The sequence below is a fragment of the Tachypleus tridentatus genome, chromosome 1 (genome assembly GCF_004210375.1).
Source record: "Tachypleus tridentatus isolate NWPU-2018 chromosome 1, ASM421037v1, whole genome shotgun sequence".
Taxonomy (NCBI): Eukaryota; Metazoa; Arthropoda; class Merostomata; order Xiphosura; family Limulidae; genus Tachypleus; species Tachypleus tridentatus.
The window spans coordinates 2,121,408-2,143,858 of record NC_134825.1 but is presented as its reverse complement, the minus strand read 5'-3'; the positions used below and the strand labels follow the sequence as shown (position 1 = coordinate 2,143,858).

General features: G+C 35.8%; 2 protein-coding genes and 1 long non-coding RNA gene across 9 annotated transcripts in view; 2 read left to right on the top strand and 1 right to left on the bottom strand.

Moving 5' to 3' along the window:
* Positions 1–22,451, top strand: part of LOC143229231 (prolyl 4-hydroxylase subunit alpha-2-like) — a 514,682-nt gene that overhangs the window by 250,112 nt on the left and 242,119 nt on the right. The gene's annotated exons all lie outside the window — the stretch shown is intronic.
* Positions 1–22,451, bottom strand: part of LOC143228798 (muscle calcium channel subunit alpha-1-like) — a 222,387-nt gene that overhangs the window by 190,885 nt on the left and 9,051 nt on the right. The window contains exon 1 of one of the 7 annotated variants that reach the window (XM_076460429.1): positions 7,456–7,638. The exons of the other annotated variants lie outside the window; for them this stretch is intronic. The gene's annotated coding sequence lies outside the window, so the exon portion shown is untranslated. Of the gene's footprint in view, positions 1–7,455; positions 7,639–22,451 lie in introns of those variants that run through there. 7 annotated transcript variants of the gene reach the window in all.
* Positions 7,651–21,626, top strand: LOC143229183 (uncharacterized). Its single transcript, XR_013015729.1, has 4 exons — positions 7,651–8,009; positions 12,634–18,564; positions 18,772–18,858; positions 19,803–21,626. It is a non-coding gene; the product is annotated as an uncharacterized LOC143229183 (long non-coding RNA).

The following is a 22,451-nucleotide window of genomic DNA, read 5'->3' as shown; positions in this document are numbered from 1 at the left end:
TATTGTTGTATGTTCATGAAACTATTTCGTAGGGTGTGGATGGATCTTCACTAAAATTGGTATGGGGGCTCATTAGATCCATGGAAAAATATACATAGATTTTCAGTTTTGTACTTTTATTATTGTTGTTTTGCACTTTTTTTACCACTACTTAGCAGGTGTTTTACAGATCTTTACCAAATTTGTCATGAAGGTTCGTTGAGTCCATGAGAAGATACATGCTAATTTACAATTTTACTTTTTGTGTTTTGCTCTTTGTAAAGGCGTTTTGTTTTTTTAAATTATATATAAAGGAAGCAACTTTTCACGTCCTCAGATGACCTTTCATTGATCAAGAACTTACACGACTTTCGCCCAGATTCGTGAGACCCCAGTTAATGTTAGTAATCACAGCAGTTGAGCCACTAACTCTATAGTAATGTTATTAATCAGTTATTTAATAATTTGTCCTGTATAGTCCCGGGCATTAATTCATTATATTTACGTAGTTGCGTATTATAATTAATTCAGGAGAAAAACAACGAAGTGTTTGTTTAAGGATACATTAAAACATATTCTTTACTTGGAGCCAGAATTCTAATTTTTATTTTAGTTTTTTAGTTTTAGTGATGTGATTCGAATTACAACACTGCTGTCTTCTGCCAGCTTTAAATCTTAGACAAGTTTGGCCTATTTATAAATGTGCTATATTTGGAGATTCAAAAATTAGATTTCTAAAATAAAAAACAGATGTACGAATCTTGTATAGTGTTAAGATACAGTCATTTAACGGGTAGAGTTTATAATACATCACAATATCACATTTAAACCGTTTCAGTATTCCTGCTGTTTTGTACTTAAGACACTATTGGTAGCTAGATATTCATCAGATGTCGAACAACCTTACCTTAACACAATATAGTATACAGAACAGCTGGTTGTTACTATAACACAACACAGTACTACAGTGTTAATACTATTTACTTTAAAATCAGGGGTTCGATTCCCCTCGGTGGACTCAGCAGATAATCCAATGTACCTTTGCTATATGAAACACACATACGCTATTTACTTTTAATTGTGAGAATATACAAACTCCAGCTGTTCCTTTAACAACGCTTTATACGATAATTTTTGTCTTTAGTTGTTAACGCACAACAAAAATTATTAACGATTACCAGCCATTCATATAACTATGCCCTATTTAAAGACACTCGTCCTTGTTTGTTACCTCATAGAGAGACAGGATGATATTTATTTAAGTTTAGCTCTCAACATAAAATGTAAAGTTACTCAATAAGGGTCGTTAACATATAACACAACTTCTTATAGTTGCTTAAATAACACAATACTTTATAAACCCCATCGTGAATATTAACTATAGCATATTCTTTGTTCATATTTGAGAGGATAATTGACTGTATAATAACACAACATTTGATTTATCCATTATGAATCGTAACTATACTACACCATACTATTTTAAGATACCCATTATTAGTTATTGTTATATAAATGTGTATCATTTTGTCCATTATAGGTCGTCGCTGTATAGCATGGTACTGTTCTGTGATATCCATCACGGTTCGCAACGTACAACACCAATACTATTTACCCATTGTGAATAGTTAGTATATGATGGCATACTATTTTGAGTTACCCATCATGAGTCGACTCTATTCAACACCAACATCTAGTTACCCATATTGGATTGTCTTTTTACAATACAAATATTTATTTAACCATCATAGACCAACTCCACATAACACCAATGTTTAATTACCCAACATAGATCGACACGACGTAATTGCATTATTTAATTACTCATCATGGGTCAACACCATATAACACCACCTGATTGGCTACCCATCATGAGTGTCCTCTACACAACATCACCATTTGTTTACCCATCACGAGTTGATATTATAATATTTAGTTACCCATTATGGATAATCGCTATATAATAACATATTAATTTGAGTTATCAGTCATTGGTCAATACTATACAATACCACTACTTAGTTCCCCATCGGAGGTCGACTCTATACAACCCAACTATTTAGTCACCCATCATGGGTTGACACTATATAACCCAATTCTTTAGTTAGCCATTACGACACTATACAATACCACTATTTGGTTACACATCATGGGTCTACGATATAAGACACCACTATTTGGTTACACATCATGAGTTGACATTATACACCCCCCCCCCCCAATATTTAATTACCCATCATGGACAGTCACTATATAACAACATATTAATTTGAGTTATCAGCCAATGGTCGACGCTACTATACAACACCACTCTTTGTTTACCCATCAAGGATCGACATTTTCAACACCACTATTTAGTTGTTCATCATGGGTCGATGCTATGCAATACCACTATTTGGCTACCCATCATGGTTCGACACAATACAACAAAACTATTATTTAGTTACCCATCAAGGGTCGAAGCTATACAACAAAACTACTTAGTTAACCATCGACGCTATACACCACCACTCTTTGGTTACCCATCAAGGATCGACATTTTCAACACCACCATTTAGTTATTTTTCTTGGGTCGATACTATGCAATACCACTATTTAGTTACTCATCAAGGGTCAACGCCATACAACACCACTCTTTGGTTACTTATCAGGGATCGACATTTTCAACACCACTATTTGGCTACCCATCATGGTTCGACACAATACGACAAAACTATTATTTAGCTACCCATCAAGGGTCAACGCTATACAACAAAACCACTACTTAGTTACCCATCATCGGTCGATGCTATACAACACCGCTATTTGGTTACCCATCATGGGTCGACACCAACATTTAGTTACTCATTATGAACTTCTACCTCATGAAAGCGCATGACTTGTTTGTTTACAATAACGTTGTTACACAAATTGGTTAGAAGAAGTTGTACGTACAAGCTGAGACATCTGTTTGAAAATATTATCTCGAACAGTTTACCCCTGCCAACTGACTCATTGCACAAAAATAATTGCCTGTTTTCCCGACACAATTTCCCAGGACCCAGCAATATAAAGCAATCTTTTCTATGCGGTCTCCTTATTAGCAGTTAAGATGCGTTATATCGACGAATTTGTAATTTTAAGTAGTAAAATATAACACAATACTTTTTTAATATTTAAGTCGAATAGAAAACAAATTTTAAAAGCAAAATATATTTGTTCAAAACACACGTACCATGTTACAAATTTCGTTTTCCTGAACAGGTATTTTGAACGGAACGTATTATTTTTTAAATAATGTTCATTCTTAAACACCTAGAACTGCTGTTTGTATATATAATACTTTATACGACGTTAACAGATGACAGGTAGGTGGTGTTACTTGTGAAATAAGGTGCTATAAAAATGGTAACAATGTCGTGGTTAGCACTTGATAGTTATTTATCAACTCTAAGTTTGCTTATCAGCGACATTATTGAAAAGTTGATTTTGATTTTTTTAAATACAACAATTTTTCTAATTTGATTTTAATTCCTGTTTGAGTAATTACACATTATAGATTTAAAATGAAGCTCCTCTTGGAAGCGTTGAATCTAAGAATTTATGGTGAAGTAGAAAACAACACGTGAAACAAGGCCCTCTAGCGGCGGCATAATTAGGCATGACGTCATTTACAGGCGACGACTGCGTCGTGTAATAATTCAATGAGGACAACAATGCCAAAATAAATGATACTTCTATCGCCTAATCTCGTCTTTTGGAGGACAGAGAAATATTAGTGAACTTATTGGAAAACTTTATAAAACGTTTTTTATGATATTATTACTTACAATTCCAGCAGTCATTGTATGAACGTTTATATTTCAATTTTTGAGTTTTTCATACACCTTGAGATCCGTCTACGCTAAACTTTAAAGAAAGGTACATCAGATATGGATTGTTTTGTTTGTTTTTGAATTTCGCGCAAAGCTACACGAGGGCTATCTACGCTAGCCATCCATAATTTAGCAGTGCAAGACTTGAGGGAAGGCAGCTAATCATCACCACCCACCACCAACTCTTGGGCTACTATTTTACCAATTAATACTGGCATTGACCATCACATTATAACGCCCTCACAGCTGATAGGGTGAGCATGTTTGGTGCGACGGGGATTCAAACCCATGACACTAAGATTACGAGTCGAACGCATTAACCCACCTGGCCATGGCGGGCCCTCAGATATGGAAACAATTCAAAAACGCGTCATACTTTTACGACTTATGCGCTTTCGTTTCAATCAGACGCTCTCTGGGGAATATTAAATAGCTGATAATACAGTGGTATTAACTGACATATTAAAAATGTACTGCTTATTAATAAGTTATGTAAGTAAGAATAAGTGTTGATATATCACATAAAATATATACAGCCACTTAACGTAATATAAAACGGTGTTTTATAAACCACATAATAAAGCCGTTCTATATAAACAAATGTTTTCATAAGAAGTTTTGTAAACAACTTTTCAAATACGAATTCGTTTATCCCCAATTTTAGACTGTGGTTTGAAATATTCATACATTTTATCGAATTTCGACACTGTACACTAATAAAATAATTTAATATAAGAAAATTGATTTTTTTCCGCAGTGTATATGTAAGCAGAGGAAGAAATATGTGAAGACAATTACATCCTTGTGCAAATTAATTGAAACAAATGGTTAATTTACAATATTTTCAGCATGGTGGTCGGTGTAGGCTCGCTGGACCCACTGATTTCCTTTATTTTCACACAGACGGCGTCATTAGCTGTGTTTTGCAGTACGGTCGATCTATTTTTGGGATATATGACGAAATTTTGAGGAATATTACGTCATTCGAAATTGCGTTAGAAAGGTGTGTTTTTTCTTATAGCAAAGCCACATAGGGCTGTCTGCTCAGCCCATCTAGAGGAATCGAACCCCTGATTTTAGCGTTGTAAATCCGGAGACATACCGCTGTACTAGCGGGGGGCGCGTTAGAAGGGTAAGGAGACCAGTCAAAAAACAACTTCTTACCAACTCAATGAAGAAAAAACTGTATCAATGGGGTATGAAATACAAGAACTGGACGCAAGAACAATGGAGGAAGGTGTTATTCAGTGACTAGACTCATTTCTTCGTACAGGGTCAAAGAAGTCTGCATGTTCGCAGATCTCCAGGTGAGAAACTTCGAGAATCTCACATCAATCAGTTCGTAAAACATCCCTTGAAGAAGATATTTTGGGGCTTTTTCAGCTACTATGGCGTCGGAGGCTTATATATCGTAGAAGGTATGATGCGAGAACCACAGCACATCGAAGATTTGCAGAGAAGAGTCGTTCCAGAATTGAAAAAGAGATTTACAGATGGATCTGGCATTTTTCAGCAAGATCTGGCTCCGTGCCACACATCGAAACTCGTGAAGAATTTTATGACTACAACGCGAATAAAGGTGCTGGACTGGCCTGGAAACTCTCCGGACTTAAGTCCTATTGAAAATCTTTGGGCGATTTGTAAAGAAAGACTTCGGGGAAAAAACTGTACTACGAAAGATAAGCTAATTGAAACCATACTTGAGGTGTGGTACAGCGATCCAATAATTAGTAAAGATTGCAGTAAACTCGTGGACTCGATGCCAAAACGGATTAATGATCTTCTGAAAAATAAAGGCGGTAATATCATGTATTAATTTGTGAGTAATTTTTGGATTCTCAGAAATAAAACGCAAAAAATTGAAAAAATCGTAATTTTCCGTCTTGTTTCAATTAATTTACACAAGGGTGTATATGTATAGAGGTAGGCTTACTAAAAGCAACTGCCATGGGTGCATGCTGTGTACCTGTTGTGAAAATTGTTTTAAAAAATTCTTCTGCAAACAAATTTAAGTTTACTTTTAATATACCTGCGAAAGCATCAAAGTGGTTTTTAAAAACCAGTTTTCAGAGTAGTGGTTATGCAATTTCATAGTTATAAACATATTTTCCATTTTTATATTTGAAGAAAAATACACTTGCAAAAAGAATGTTTCACACGTTTTGTTTATATTTCAGTTTTGTCTGATGTTGAGTTTTGAGTATTCTGTTAACAAGTGAATAAACAGTGATGACTAACAACCCTTAGAAAGTAGGGTGTTATAAAGTATTTATGTTGACAAGTAATGACTAACAAACCCTTAGAAAGTGGGGTGTTATAAAATATTTATGTTGTTAAAAATTGAATAAACAGTGATGACTAACAAACCCTCAGAAAGTGGGGTGTTATAAAGTATTTATGTTGACAAGTAATGACTAACAAACCCTTAGAAAGTGGGGTGTTGTAAAATATTTATGTTGTTAACAATTGAATAAACAGTGATGACTAATTAACCATTAGAAAGTGGGGTGTTATAAAATATTTATGTTGTTAACAATTGAATAAATAGTGATGACTAATTAACCTTTGAAGGTGGGGTGAGCACGTACAATATAAACATTGCCAAAGACGGTTTTAGTTTAAAGTAACTTTGCGAAAGATGGTAAGTGACTAAATATGATATTTTGTCTGAATGAGATTTGAATGAATAACCATAATTTTATATATTTTATCGAATTTTTATATGTTATATTAGTTACTGTATACATCCATTCTCTAAGAATAAATTACTAAAATAAACAGCTGTTTCCTGATGAAAACACAGACCCCAGTATATAAATATGTATCCATTTTCTGATATCATATGTCGTAGTATAAACAGCTGATCGTATTACGCATCCTAATACCAACAAACCAGTGCTACAGATTTGAACTATTTATATACATTATTACATAGAGTCATACTTCGCTGTCGTGGTAACTGGTAAACAACATGTACATTAAGTACATACATTACACACGTAATTATCCCAATATTTAATATCTTACTGTTGTTCTTAAGTTATAACTTAGACATTTACCAGATTTCTTCTGCACATACTTTATTTTGAAATTCATATACGTGCACTTTACGAGCTCCACTTAAAACAAGTGGAACGTGAACTTCTATGAAATTCGGTCGAGACGCAAAATATCTACCAGTTTCTAATTCTCCGGGTTATAATGAAATATTAAGAGAGTTGGTGATGGCTGACTAAAGGTATTTCATAAAATACAATTAAATTCCTGTTAACAAAGTTTTGTTGTTTTTCTCTCTATATAGAAGAAGCAATGCTATGTAAGAGCACGGATTATTATAAATAAAGACAATATTTCATCGTTCGTTTTTGTACTTTATCACATGGAAAACAACCGGAAGCTGTTTGTATATATATATATATATATATATATACCATATATACTAGCTTAATTAAACTTTCACAGGGCTGGAAAAGCTAAAGTATGATACCCTTGGCACGTGACGATCTGAACGAGAATAGCCAAAACATGCATAAGTCAGGCACGCGCAGCAGTAGCTTCAATCCTCAATAATAAATTATGTCTCACAACATGCAGGGGATAGAAAACTAAAACCAACCCCAACCTTTTCAGTAGAAATCCTTAAAGATGTAAAGGCCAGAGCTTGAGAGGCACGTGTCTACGAGACCACGTATGTCATGATGCTGCACCTAGATCCTTGCGGTAGCTTGTCGTAGCGAAAAATAGAACAATAGGGGGCGCCAAAATATTCTATTGTTAAGGGAGTTGGTACTCAGATGCTTTTTATACAACTGTTTCCTTCTAAATTGCGATGTTACGTTTGATTTTGTGATAGCTACATCTTCTTGTTATTGTAGTGATATTTTTACCCCTAACGAAAGGCAACCGACATACGGCGCATACTCACAAAACATAACTTTTCAGATGGTCCCTTCTGGCAAACTCTCAACACAGACAACGCTGTTGCCTTTACCTCAGAAAACAAAACAGACAGTTATAGAAGCATGAAGCCAAAAGAAATTCCTGTGGCGCTGTATGAGATTTTTATAAACGTTATCCAAATAGAAAATATTTCACCCTAACCTCAGCCAAAGCGAGGAATATTTAAAAACAGAGAGAGATGAGATAACCAAATCTTAAATCAACCTTTTTCAACACGTGAGAAATAGTACAGTATATATCTATAGAAGTAATATTAAACTTACAGTATATATGTATAGAAGTAATATTAAACTTACAGTATATATGTATAGAAGTAATATTAAACTTACAGTATGCATTTGTCTTTGAATTTCGCGCAAAGCTACACAAGGGCTATCTGCGCTAGCTGTTCCTAATTTTGTAGTGTAAGACTAGAGGGAAGGAACTTAGTCATTACCACCCACCGCCAACTCTTGGGCTACTCTTTTACCAACGAATAGTGGTATTGACCGTCACATTATAACGTTCCCACGGCTAAAAGGACGAGCATGTTTGGTGCGACGGGGATTCGAACCCTCAGATTACGAGTAGAACGCTTTAACCAACCTGGCCATGTCGGGCCTATATATACATAAAGTAAAATTAAACTTACGGTATATGTATACAAATAAAACTAAATTTACAGCATATATATGTATAGAAGTAAAATTAAATTTACAGCATATATGTATAGAAGTAAAACTAAATTTACAGCATATATGTATAGAAGTGAAACTAAATTTACAGCATATATGTATAGAAGTGAAACTAAATTTACAGCATATATATGTATAGAAGTAAAATTAAATTTACAGCATATATGTATAGAAGTAAAACTAAATTTACAGCATATATGTATAGAAGTGAAACTAAATTTACAGCATATAAGTATAGAAGTGAAACTAAATTTATAGCATATAAGTATAGAAGTAAAATTAAATTTACAGCATATATGTATAGAAGTAAAACGAAATTTACTGCATGTATGTTCACAAGTAAAACTAAATTTACTGCATGTATGTACACAATATGCCGTTTTTACATATATATTTCTCTACAAGTGGGTTTCTCGACATCACTGATTATTATTTCATCACGGCGATTGTACGAGAAGTGTAAGTCTTTGTGTTTTTCTCAGTGTATTTGTACTTACCTGTTACCATTATGTCTGAACTAGCATACCGTACACCACTATTAACAATACACGTTCACACGATCGTTAAGAAACTAAGAAATTTAAACCAACGAATTATTAATAGAAGAAATGACATTTATTTTATTCAACAATGTAGAAAAGAACAACTAACCCCTAATTTTGTAAAGGTAAAACTTTCAAAAAATTTTAATACATACACAAAAAATAACCAAAATTTACAGAAAAAACTACTTAAAGCCATGTTGAACACAAAATACAAAGAACTACATGACTTACAAAAACAAAAAAATGAACCTAAACCATCAACTAGCATGCTGCATTAAACCATAGATTTACGGACTTATACAACGAAACATAAACCAAATCAATACTAAGAACGACAAAAAGATCTGCCACAACAAAAAACAAGAAAAACTAAGATGCAAACAACAGAAAAGACACCAACACGACAAACCGTTGACTAACCTCATAATTAACAGATCCGACCGATAATTAAACATAGACGAGATGCATCTACTTAACAAAGGACTCAACTTCGCAATAGCACCTAGGTACATTCCAACCATAGAAATCAAAACATGTTTAGAAGATCTAGCCAGGAGACTTGTGATACTTTCTACAGCAAACAAAAACAAGGAAACAACCAACAGAAAAAAAGACAACTTAGATAATTTTATTGGCATCCAACAGCCAAACTTCCCAGGTAAAATTAAAAATTTATATTTTCCAGAAACACCTAAAACAACATCTTAAACGATTTTTTCAGAGAATTTTCTCACAAAACCATCAACATAATTTCACAAAACAGAAAACTAAAAAACAATCTTACAAAAGAGACATTAATTCCATTAAAACCTAAAACAAGACAAAAACATAAAAAATTCTAAAAGCAGATAAAGGTAACGCTATAGTCATAATGAACACGAATGAATACATCCAAAAAATAAAGAACATCCTATCAGACACGAACAAATTTAAACCAATACACACAAATCCAACAAAGACACACGAGACGCAACTTAACAAATTACTACTACAAATGAAAAAAGCCAACACAATTTCACAAACACTTTATTCCTACCTACGTAAAACCGACTCACGCACACCGCAAATATACGGCATCCCCAAACCTCATAAACCAGATTGTCCATTACGACCAATAATGTCCACATATGAATCGTTTAATTACAATCTTGGTAAATACATAGCATGGGCATTCTCCAAATATGTAACATCAGCCAGCTCATTCATCAAAGACTCTTTTAATTTCAAGTCTAATCTAAATCAACTTAATCATAAAGCCTTAATGGCCAGTTTCGATGTTATATCCCTCTTTACAGAAGTCCCAACCACTGAAGCCTGCAAGATAGCCTTAGAACTCTATATCCGAGACCCTAACCCAACTATAGAAATTCCCAGTAACCAGTTAGCAACCCTCATAGAATTCACCACGATGAAGACAAACTTCATGTTCAAGAACCACAACTATATACAAACAAATGGCCTAAGCATGGGGAACCCAGTATCACCAGTTCTAGCCAATATTTTTATGACACAAGTTGAAACACAAGCAATTAACACAGCATTACATCCACCACTATACTGGTACAGATATGTAGATGACACGGTTGCGGGATTCACATCTACAGAACACACACTTAATTTTTTCAATCACATTAACTCTATACATCCCAACATTAACTTCACATGTGAACAGGAAGAAAGCAATCAAATATCATTTCTTAACGTCAAAATTACAAGAACCGATACACAATTCAAAACAGAAATCCACCGAAAAATCACCCATACTGGACTATACATTCCTTGGGACTCAGCACATGAAACAAAACAAAAACTCAACATACTAAGAAACCAAATAAACACAGCCATGAAACTATGCTCATCAGATAAAATTAACGATGAATTAGACAAAATAAAACATTACTTCATCAACATCAATAAGTTTCCTCCACAAACCGTAGAAAACATTATACGCACACACCTAGACAGAAAGCAAAATCAATCAACAAAAGTAAATATATCTCACGAATCAAAAAATCAGGAAACCATATACTGTTGCATACCATATATTCCCGACATCAGCAGACAAATAACCAACACTTGGCAAAAACTAGTAACAAAATATGACATTCCAGTTAATACCAAATTTATTCAAAAACCAGGCACAAAACGGAGGTCTATACTATGTAAAAACTACACTGACAAACACCACACCAACATTATTTATAAAATACAATGTGATAACTTCCACCACTTCTATATTGGAGAAACAAGTAGAAAAATGGAAACCAGATTCAAAGAACATAAAAAGTCACCTTCACACGTTTTCGAACACTGCAAGTCAAATAAACACAACATAACCATAGAAAACACTCAAATACTAAATAAAGATACAAACATAAACAAACGCAAAAGAAGCCTCACTTATACAACAACTTAAACCCAAAATAAACCAATATAAAGGAACGCCTTTGTACCGATATTAAATATAATAAAATAAAATTATATATTGAAACATCTGAGCCCGGTCTCTACATTTCGACACTCAGTTACACAACCCCTTTCAAACATTTGGTCAGCTTCCGGTCAGTTACCTCTTTCTTTCTTTGTGAACCTGACGACGACCGAAGAAGGTCGAAACGTTGTTCGCTCTTCTACGTAAAATATTTTCTCAACCCAAACGAGCCGTTTTTGCACATATATGAATAACTTCAGTTCCATATTAAAAACACTTTAGACAAGTGTCTAAGTGGCTAACTTCAGTTCAAGGTTTAGAACACTTTAGACAAGTGCCTAAGCAAATAGTTTAAGTTATAGATTTAGAACTCTTTAGACAAGTGTCTGAGTGAATAACTTCAGTTCTAGATTTAGAACACTTTAGGGAAGTGTCTGAGTAAATAACTTCAGTTCTAGATTTGGAACACTTTAGGGAAGTGTCTGAGTGAATAACTTCAGTTCTAGATCTAGACACTTTAGACAAGTGTCTAAGTCAATAATTTCAGTTCCAGATTTAGTACATTTTAGAAATGTGTCTAAGTGAATAATTTCAGTTCTAGATTTAAAACACTTCATAAAAGTAATTCAGTGAATAACTTGAGGGTTTATTTTAATAAAATACAGATAACACTCTAATTGTAGAAAATTTATTGCAGCTGCAGGATATTTTACGTAAGACACTGAAACAAGAACGTATCTGATAGCTTTCGAACCCTTTAGACTAGACTTTAGAAAGTCTGCTTTAAATTTACAATATATCAGAGAAATATCAAATACAATTTGTATTCTTAGTTTCGAACGTTTTCTGGAGCCTTTAGTATAATTTACATAAACTTCTAATTTCATAACTTCTCTTACAGGAAATTAAAACTTCTAGCTTTTAGTAATCTTAAAAAGGAGACTAGAAGTATTTCAGCATTTGAACGTTTTAGACTCGACACTAATCTATTATACCATTGTATTACCTTGGGCAAGACTGTAATTGAAGATGTTCTATTTTAGATTTTGAATATTATACAGAAATATCCAAGCTCTAGTTTGAACATTTTACACAAGACCTTAACACTAAATCTTCCATTCATCGGAACTCTAGGACACCTTAGACCATGTATATAACTCTGTCAACGATTTCTTTTCTTTTCCCACCAGGGCTGAAGTTGAAAAGAAAATGTGTTACGTCGATCCCTTTAAATGGTCGTACCTTCTGCTTTGGATTTCGCCTGTTAAAGGCTCATCAGCACAACGTGGGTCAGCAAGCCAATGAAATACCCTTGGTCTTTTTAAAATGGAGTTTTGAGTCCATTTTACTTCACCATATAATAAATTAATTTAAGTTTGTGTATAATATTATAACATTTCGTCGAATGTATTACTCGATATTATACAGTTTGATTGTGAAACCATCAAAGATACGCCCAACTCAAATTAAGACGATCTTCTTTAGAGGTATCACTAATGGGCTAGCCAACTACACGAATGACCTGCATCATCTGAATGAGAAGAAATACCTAGCAATGGCCTCAGCAGACTGGAAGGCCTTCCTTGTAAACAAGTTCAATGGGAGTCTTTTTGGTGACGTTATGTAAAAACATCTAGGGGTGATGGGCATTTTGATTCTCACTAAAACTGCATACACTGTAAAATATTTAATAATATTGATGTTAATCCAGCTGTAAGTAATAAACAACAACATAGCAGCAGCTGCAATGCCAACTACATCGAAGAAGAGAACAATAAAATAGATCAAAATTAATTGAAAGGACACAAATCAACAATCACCACAGAATGAAAATTCAGGGCAACTACACTGGTTCCAAGTTAGGGAAAGAGGCTGCTTGAGCCCTCCAATAAGATATGTGCCTTTGTAAAGTCCACCAATGTCCTCCACAGATCCTGCAAATGCCTCCATCTGGAGATCTCCCAGGACAAAAAGGGTATATAGCCTATGATGCTTGCAAGCAAAACAGATATTGGTAAAGAATATTTTCATACCCTGTGACCTCACAATGGCTTCAACTAATAACACAACAGGTCTTTACAAGCCCCAACACATTATACAACAGAAAAGGATAAAGGAACTAGCTAATCGATCAACTAGCCCAAGATAACCAGAATAAAGAACAGACACTGTTTTTAATGCTCAAGGAAACTACCAGAAGTCAAACCAAACTTAGCCACCGATTTTAGAGAACACAGTAGATATCTCGTGCTTAAGAGTCTAATATTGTGTCCAACTTTGTCAGAAATGGTTAGAGCCCAGAACATGCTTATATTATTAAATAGGTAAGAAGTGGTGGACAGCAGAGCAGCAAGAACACTAGTGAATCTTTCAAGCCCTTTAAGTGAAGTCAGTGCTACAGCCAGTAAATGTGAACTTTGTTCTGATAAACAGCAATAAATTATATGTTAGAAAAGTAATCGATCAGTAGGTCAATCCAGGTGTTGCTCACAGGATAAAAGCGATCATTTCTTATATAGGATCTGGTACAGGAATCCTAAAGATAGACATTCTGTGGAGTCTGTCATTCAACTTTATCTGATGTTCCAATGGATAATCGTGCATTGCCATCCATATAAATCCCAGTAACAGTGTACTGCATGAGTGTGGTGAAGGGAATGGTAGTATACGTATACTTCCAGGTAGATTTCTGTAGTGTAATTCAGACAAATCCAGTGGTTAAGCCATGCAAGTGATCAATTGTTTCCTGTCTGAAAGCAACAAGCACTAACCCAAGCAATGACCTCCTTGACAAAGGAAGAAGTTCTCGCGTTGTACTGCAGTTATGGACAATCAGCTATCCAACTAGATGCTGGAATGGTCACAGGTATGATGACCAAAGTCCAATTGACGAAAGATAGCAATGATGTGAGGGTAGCAGCCAAAACTAAATAAGAGGTTGATGATAAACATGAAGATGTTGGTCAATGTTGTGTGGACACTCTAAACCAAAAGCAGTGAAAACAACTGCGTAATATGTTGTTTCAGTATGTCAGTTTTGTTGGGCCAAATGGGCAACTGGGGTATAAAGTGGTAGCTCAGAATCATGTAGACACATGAAACACACGTAATAAAGCAACCACCGTGCCGACTTACTTGGAGCAATAGAGAAGTGTCAAACACTGTAATGCGATGGGTAATGATGGAGGTAATCATATAACCTGTGAAAAAGCTTCATTATCTTCAATAGTGGTTGTCGAGAAGAAGAAAGGCATCCAAAGCTTCTGTATGGACTTCAGGTGAGTAAATGTGGTGACACATCTCAACATGTTCCCACTAATATAGACAGATATATGAATGGATATGTTAGAACCTTTTGGTTTATCTTCCATACAGCTTCTAGCTATTTCCAAGTATAGGTGGAATATGGACGTTGATAAAAATTACTTTTAACATGAAAGATGGCTTGTATGAGTTCACCATTTTGTCATTCAGTATGTGTAATCCCTAGCTATTTTCAAGAAGTCTGATGAAGCTTACACACAAATGGATGCAACGTGACGAATGTCGACAGAGTACTGATGTTTGGTTGCAGTTTTCAGACGGTATTTGAAAATTGAAGTTGATATTCTAAAGCTTAAGAAAGGTAGGCCTGAAATTTAAATCTTGGTAATGTTTTCTCATTTGAACATAAGTGGTGTTCCTTGATCACATAGTTAGTAGAAATGGCACTTAAACAGACTTAGCTAAATATAGCCCAGTGTGACAGAAGCCCCCCAACCGACGATGATATAAGACGTTTGCAATTTTCTTGGTTTCACGTCGTACTATTGGCGATTTGCGGCAAATTTTTCGACAATAACAGTATCGTTCTCCATTTTAACTGGACATAAATGCCAATGACAAAGAGGCAAGAGTAGTTTGGCACACTTCCAAGATAGACTGGAATGTCTCATTGAATAAGTCTTATACTCATGGCTATTGAATAAAGATTCTGTACTATATAGAAAACTGCTTTCTGGTGTTGTCTCCAAAAAGCACTTTTGCAAATACTTATATGAGAGGATGTTCACCATTCGCGTGGACCTGGCTTTCCTGTTGTGGTTCATAAACTAGATTGAATGATTGAACTTTGGATAATGACATTACAAATCGGTGACTTTGACATAGTTCATTTCTCGGGCTTACAACTCAGAAATTTAGCTGTAATTTCTTGCCAAACTCTTAAACCCTGCTCTTTAATGGAATGTCCTAATCCTCCAAATCTTGAGAGAGGTAAGACCACCATTGCACCAGTCATGGTGGCAACTACCCAACAAAGAAGTAAATGCCAAAGCTAACAGTCTAAAGAGCTCTAAAACAAAAAATTGAAGGGCCTTGACTTTGCATCAGACCTCCTTGCAATTCAATTAGAACAAGTCCACCCAATGCTAGTGAACGAATAGGAACGCAGCAAACCTGTGGCACTCGTAGAGTTAAATATGAATGCAAAAATTAAACTGTACCATTAATACCAATATGAAAGGTGTAGTGTTTCAGCATCACTGCAGCTAGAGATCCCAGACATTTGCTGCTATAGACACTCCCAATGTTACTCAACACTAAGAATGAAAGGAAATAAGTCATTACATGCATTTTTGTTAACATCTGACAGAGATTTTTTTACCATGAGTCAGTCAGGACGTTTGATTCTATAAATGATGCACAGTGTATGACAACGGAAGGAATAAATAGTTAAAACAGGGTAAACTTCAATTGTGCATTACTAATTCACTTCTATCAATGCCAAGAGGTAACTGCTATGTACTTGTGGTGAAAGATTATTTCATGGAAAAAGTGAACCTTACGTTTTTTTGACATATTGGAGCAAAGGGTTGCAAAAATTAGTATTCGATAGCATGGTTTGGAATCCTGATGTAGATACACATGGACCAAGGGTCCAACTTTAACAGCCAAATATTCGTCATGTTGTGTATGGTGTTACATATGGTGAATGTTTGTACTTTACCTTACTCCCAAATCTGGTGGTTTTGCAAAAAAGACAGTGCAGAATGCTAAGTGGGCGCTTGCAAAGTTCGTTAAGCCCAATGAAACTGAATGGGAAAACACTTGCCATATGTAATGATGACATACAGAGCAAAAGAGCAGGAATAAAAAGGCTCTTTGCCTAATCTATTCATATTTTGGTGAGAAGTGTCACTCATTGTGAACATGAGGTATGATCCACCACACTAGAAACAAGTTTCCAAGCATCCCCAAAGTAGTTTGAATACCTGATATTGGTTAATGTCCATGGATTTACACCACAGTAGCTCTAGAAGCCAAATAAATGACAGCAGAACATCTACAGAAGTGTATACTTAAAGGATGGATGTGCCAGTGCATTGACTGTATGATTGTGTTAAGTTCCAACTGTATGGAAGTAAGTGGAATTTGTACGGGTGTGTCCATGCATAGAACTCAGAATAGTTGGTTCCTATTGAAAGGGAAAAGTGCCCTTGTACACTTGACACGCAGCTGCTTGATATGTGGAATAAAGATCAGTTTACATTTAAAGAAGAGCATCAGGAACTTTGCCTCATGGGCCACGGGAAACACAACTTCTCCAAGACAGAGCTCAGGATCGGAGTGAATACCTCATTGGCAGCAGAAGTGCATATAAACGGTTTTAGAGTAAGAAAAAGTAAAACCATTTACTGTGGTACACTTCAGTAAATGATTGAGGGCAGTCTGTAACTGTCGCTTAATAAAAATCATGCTCGACGACTGACAGGAGATGTGGAGGTCATCTCATAGAGACCGTTTGCAACTGTAGGGGTGAATTATCACACTGATGGCATTAATCTTTATAATGAAAAATGTGACACTCAAGAAACAGCCCTGAGGAACTCTAAGTTTCTGTGGGAAAGCATGGAAAAGTGTCGAACCCATACAAACCTGCAATTTCCAATTTGTTAAAAATATTTAATAAAAATGGGCAAATGGCCATGCAATCCGTATGAGTGGAGGTCTCGCAGGATGTCATACCTTCATGTAGTATCATAAGCTTTCTCAAGATCAATAATTATAGAAACACGATATTGTTGCTTGATAAAGGCTTCTGTGATTGACGTTTCAAGCCGAATCAAGTGGTCCATGGTGGAGCACTATCATGAGAAGTCACTTGGTGGGTTAGCAGAGGATGTTTGATTCGAGGAACCACACAAGCCGAACATGAATCATCCTCTTTAAGGTCTTACAGAAATAGCTCTTCAAAGCAACTGGACGGTAGTTTGAAGGAATCTTGGGATTCTTTCCAGGCTTAGAAAAAAGGATGACGAGAACATTGTGCCAAGCATCAGGAAAAATATTATCCTGCCAGGTCTAGTTAAAACAACCAGAAGAAGAGCAAGAGAGGCAGGAGAGAGATGGTGTAGCATCTCTTAATGAATATGATGAGGTCCAACTGATGTACTGCCTGACCGATGAAGGGCCAGTTTGAGTTACACCATTGTAAAGGTTCGATTTTAGTCATAGAGACAATCAGCTCGAAAGGAAAGAGATGATTGCCCTTCCCGAGTCTTGATGGCTAAAGAAGGTGGGGGTTGAAGCAGAAGTGCTAGACACCCGGCAAAAGCTTTCACCAAGAGTATCGGCAATGCTCTGGGTATCAGCTTCTTCTTGGCCATCAGAGAGCAATATCGAGAGAAGGACGGAGTTATGCTGCCCACTGACCTTTCGAATCTTCTCCCATATGACTTTGGAACTGGGGATAGAAGATATGCTGGTTGTGAACTTAATCCAAGATTCCATCTGGTTTTGATGTCTTACTTGCCGAACATGTGCGTGAGCCCAATGAAAAGCGGTGCAGTTTAAAAGTGTGAAGTACCAATGAAACGTATCCCAGGCCAGTTTTTGAGGCCTTTTTTGTACCATGTGGCAGCAAGATTTCGCCATGGACGAGTATACTGTGGAAAACATATCAAGGTTTTAAAAATAGATTGAACAGCTGCTTGGACAATACAGTCAGTTACTGCTGCCATACAGTCGTCTATCAATGGCTTACAGACGATGGCAAAATCAAGTTCAGAGAGAGCAGCGAAAGAGGGCCAGTTGGCCGTGGGTTACTGTCAACCCTCCAAGAGAAATGAAGAAAAGTGAAGGTGAGCAGATAGATATCACTAACAAAAACAGACTAACTAGGTGCATGTTTCAGACACATAGGATAGTAAGAATTAATCAGCGTTTTGATGACATTCAAACTAGAACCTCGACAGTTCCACTGTATTAAAGTAGCCATTTTTACTTATGTGAAGGAGAACTAGGTGAACAGCCCTTCTGTTTTCCATCATGTCGTTTGTCTTTATTAGGTCTTTCAACCACTATGGATCCTGCCCTGGATCGAGTTGGCAAGTCTCTGTCAGTAGATGAATATTCCAGTGAACGAATAACACAAGGTAATAAAATTTTTATTTTTTCTTGTTCTTGGGCATAAAATGTTATTTCCCAATTGCTTGAGCCAAAAGTAAATGGAAAATACCTATTTTTCTCTTCAAACTTTGCTTTTATGACCTGGGAGCGTGTATAACAAAAACATGATGGGAGACTGTATTTGGGAGCTGATACGTGATAGGGATTTACTTTACAGTCACAAATCTTGAGATCACTTCTAAACATTTGTGTATAACTTTAGTATAAATGCATGTAAATCTTGATTCGTATGTTGTTTTATTCAGACCTTATGTAAATGAAAATGTGCAAATTTGCCCGTTTATACATATAAAATAGGCTAATTTTTAAATTTCATTATCCAAGTCACAAAAGCAAAGTTTATAGGGAATAATGGCCATTTTCTGTACATTTTACAACACAAGTAATTAAGAAATAACACATACTATGCAGGAACAAATTTTGTGTTACATAGTGTAATAACACATACTATCCAGGAACAAATTTTGTGTTACATAGTGTAATAACACATACTATCCAGGAACAAATTTTATGTTACATAGTGTAATAACACATACTATCCAGGAACAAATTTTGTGTTACATAGTGTAATCGCTCTGCATCTCGGGGTCAAAGAAGAAGATGGACTCAAGGAAACGTCAGAAACTGTAGCCAAAGGAAGTGAATCCATGGAAGCAGTAAAATGGATGGTGGAAACAGAGATAGGTGTTGACGTTGACTCTTTTAACCACGGAGGGAAAAATATTCTTCACGTGGTTTAAAAATGACTCTGTTGAAGACATGGATAGATCTGTCTGTGCCCTAGTTGTAACAGTGGAATAGAATGTAGCATCACACATCTGAGTGGTAGAAAGTAACTTTTAAGCCTTGGGGTAAGAAATGTTGTGAACTGTTTTAAAACCTTGTACCTCTTTTTCTTCCACCCATCTAGTGCAAGAATGAAAATGAAAGAGGTGAGAGCCACTACAATTAACACAATAAAGGTCCACTTCGCACCCGTAGGCATCATGGTTCTTGCCAACACAATGAGCACACGTCAAGGAACCATCATATGATATTTTCGAGTGACCGAACCTGTGACATTGGAAACATCTGAGAAGGTTCAGAATATATGGCTGTACCTTGCAATTAAAACAACCTGCCTTGAAGATGGCAGGTAAACGTGGCGATGTAAGTGTAAAATTTAGGACATTTATCGGTATCATAATTCCATCTTTGCGAATGCAGATACGCATCACTGCATAAGCTCCTTGGGTGGAGAAACCATCGAGAATCTCCGACTCTGGGATGTTCTTCAAATTTCTCTCAACAATAACTTCTCCTGACGAATTCAAAGTAGCATGAGGTGTAACCTCAATGGGTATAACCCCAATGGCCTTCGAATGCAAGAGGAGTTCACTCTGTTTTGGAATGGATGTTTCCACCAATATGTCCTCAGAACATAGCTTTTTGAGTGACTTGGAGAGCCTTTAGTCCGTTCTGTATAAAGAAATTGGAGACATTGGCCCTCAATATTTGTCTGATAAAGAATGTAATATTAGAAAATGAGGTACAGGTGTTGAAGAAGTTGAAGACTGCTGTTCAGTATATTCAAGACGTGGTCGTTTACTTATGATCTGTTTTGTTATATTGTTTTTATTTTAAGTTGGGAAATCCATAATAAAGAAACAGTATTTCGGTGCTCACTGACCCCACCCACCATGGTACCCTAAGAAGAGATGCACTACAATGCCAAACAAGAACACTGCAGCAACGCCAGGGTTTCGTGAACACTATACCCAAACACCAGCATTAGACACAGTATCCACAACACCCGTTAAGAACGTCCAACACTAGTGCTCAGTTGACACACGCCCATATGGACCAGCTGATTGACCGTAAGGAGTCACCAAAAGACCGCCCGTCTACAGGAATTCAAGGCCAAAGTGATGTGTTAGAGTTGGGCCCTTCAACCACAAAGATCCTCTCCTCCCCTTCACGGGTCACTACACACGACAAACACATGGGTGGGTATTTAGATCCCAGATGAGATAAACTAAAAGATCCGAACCTTCTAGGGGAGGTCCCCTCACCATGTACAAGAATCCACATCAAGGGGAAAATACTGGGACATCTATTTAAATTAATAAGCTTTTTAAGTTGTAAGACATTAGGATCACCTATTTAAATGAATAAGCTTTTAAAGTTGTAAGACATTAGGATAACCTATTTAATTCAAGAAGCTGTTTCAACTGTAAGACACTAGGACCACCTTTTTAATTCAAGAAGCTGTTTCAACTGTAAGACACTAGGACCACCTATTTAAATCAAGAAGCTGTTACAACTGTAAGACAATAGGAGTGTGTGTTTTTCTTATAGCAAAGCCACATAGGGTTATCTGCTCAGCCCACCGAGGGGAATCGAACCCCTGATTTTAGCGTTGTAAATCCGGAGACATACCGCTGTACTAGCGGGGGGGCAAGACAATAGGACCACCTATTTAATTCAAGAAGCTGTTTCAACTGTAAGACACTAGGACCACCTTTTTAAATCAAGGAGCTGTTTCAACTGTAAGACACTAGGACCACCTTTTTAATTCAAGAAGCTGTTTCAACTGTAAGACACTAGGACCACCTATTTAAATGAATAAGCTGATTGAACTGTTTTTAAATTAATACGCTAACTTCACAATAAGATGCTGAGACCACCTATTTAAATGAATAAACTGTTTGAATTATAAGACACTAGGACTACCTATTTCAATATTTAAATTAATAAGCTGTTTCAAATGTAAGACATTGGAACCAACTGCTTAAGACAAAAGGATACTTCATCTGTTGGACATTGCAACCAGTATTATATCATATCTGTTACTGAACTAAACATCTTCTTCATTCGATACACGAACTTTTATAATCATCAATCTGTATGAACAGTTTTCAACTTCTGATACTCGAATTATATCGAATCATACTTAATTAAAAGAAAACAGTGAAATTTCTAATCTCTAAATGTGCCGAAGAAATGACTACACTAGTTCATATATTTCTTTTCTAGAGATTAAATCTAGTGTTTAAGAGTTTTCCTGTATTACAATATGGAGACAGAACTTGATAAAGCCTGGTGCTTAGATGTTTTCATGTATTACAATATGGAGAGATACTTTGATAAACCTTGTGTTTAGGTGTTTCCCAGTATTACAATATGGAGACAGAACTTAATAAACTTCGTGTTTAGCTGTTTCCCTGTATTACAGTATGGAGACAGAACTTGATAAAGCCTGGTGCTTAGATGTTTTCATGTATTACAATATGGAGACAAACTTTGATAAACCTTGTGTTTAGGTGTTTCCCGGTATTACAGTATGAAGACAGAACTTGATAAACCTTGTGTTTAGGTGTTTCCCTCTATTACAGTATGGAGACAGAACTTGATAAATCCTAATGTTTAGGTGTTTCCCTGTATTACAGCATAAATAAAGAATTTTACGCTGTCTATAGTTAGGTGTTTACCTGCTTTTAAGAAAATAAGAGTTTGGAGACGACTTAATGTGCAATGAAGACAATTTAACTCTAAATGTACAACGTTTCGACATAAATTA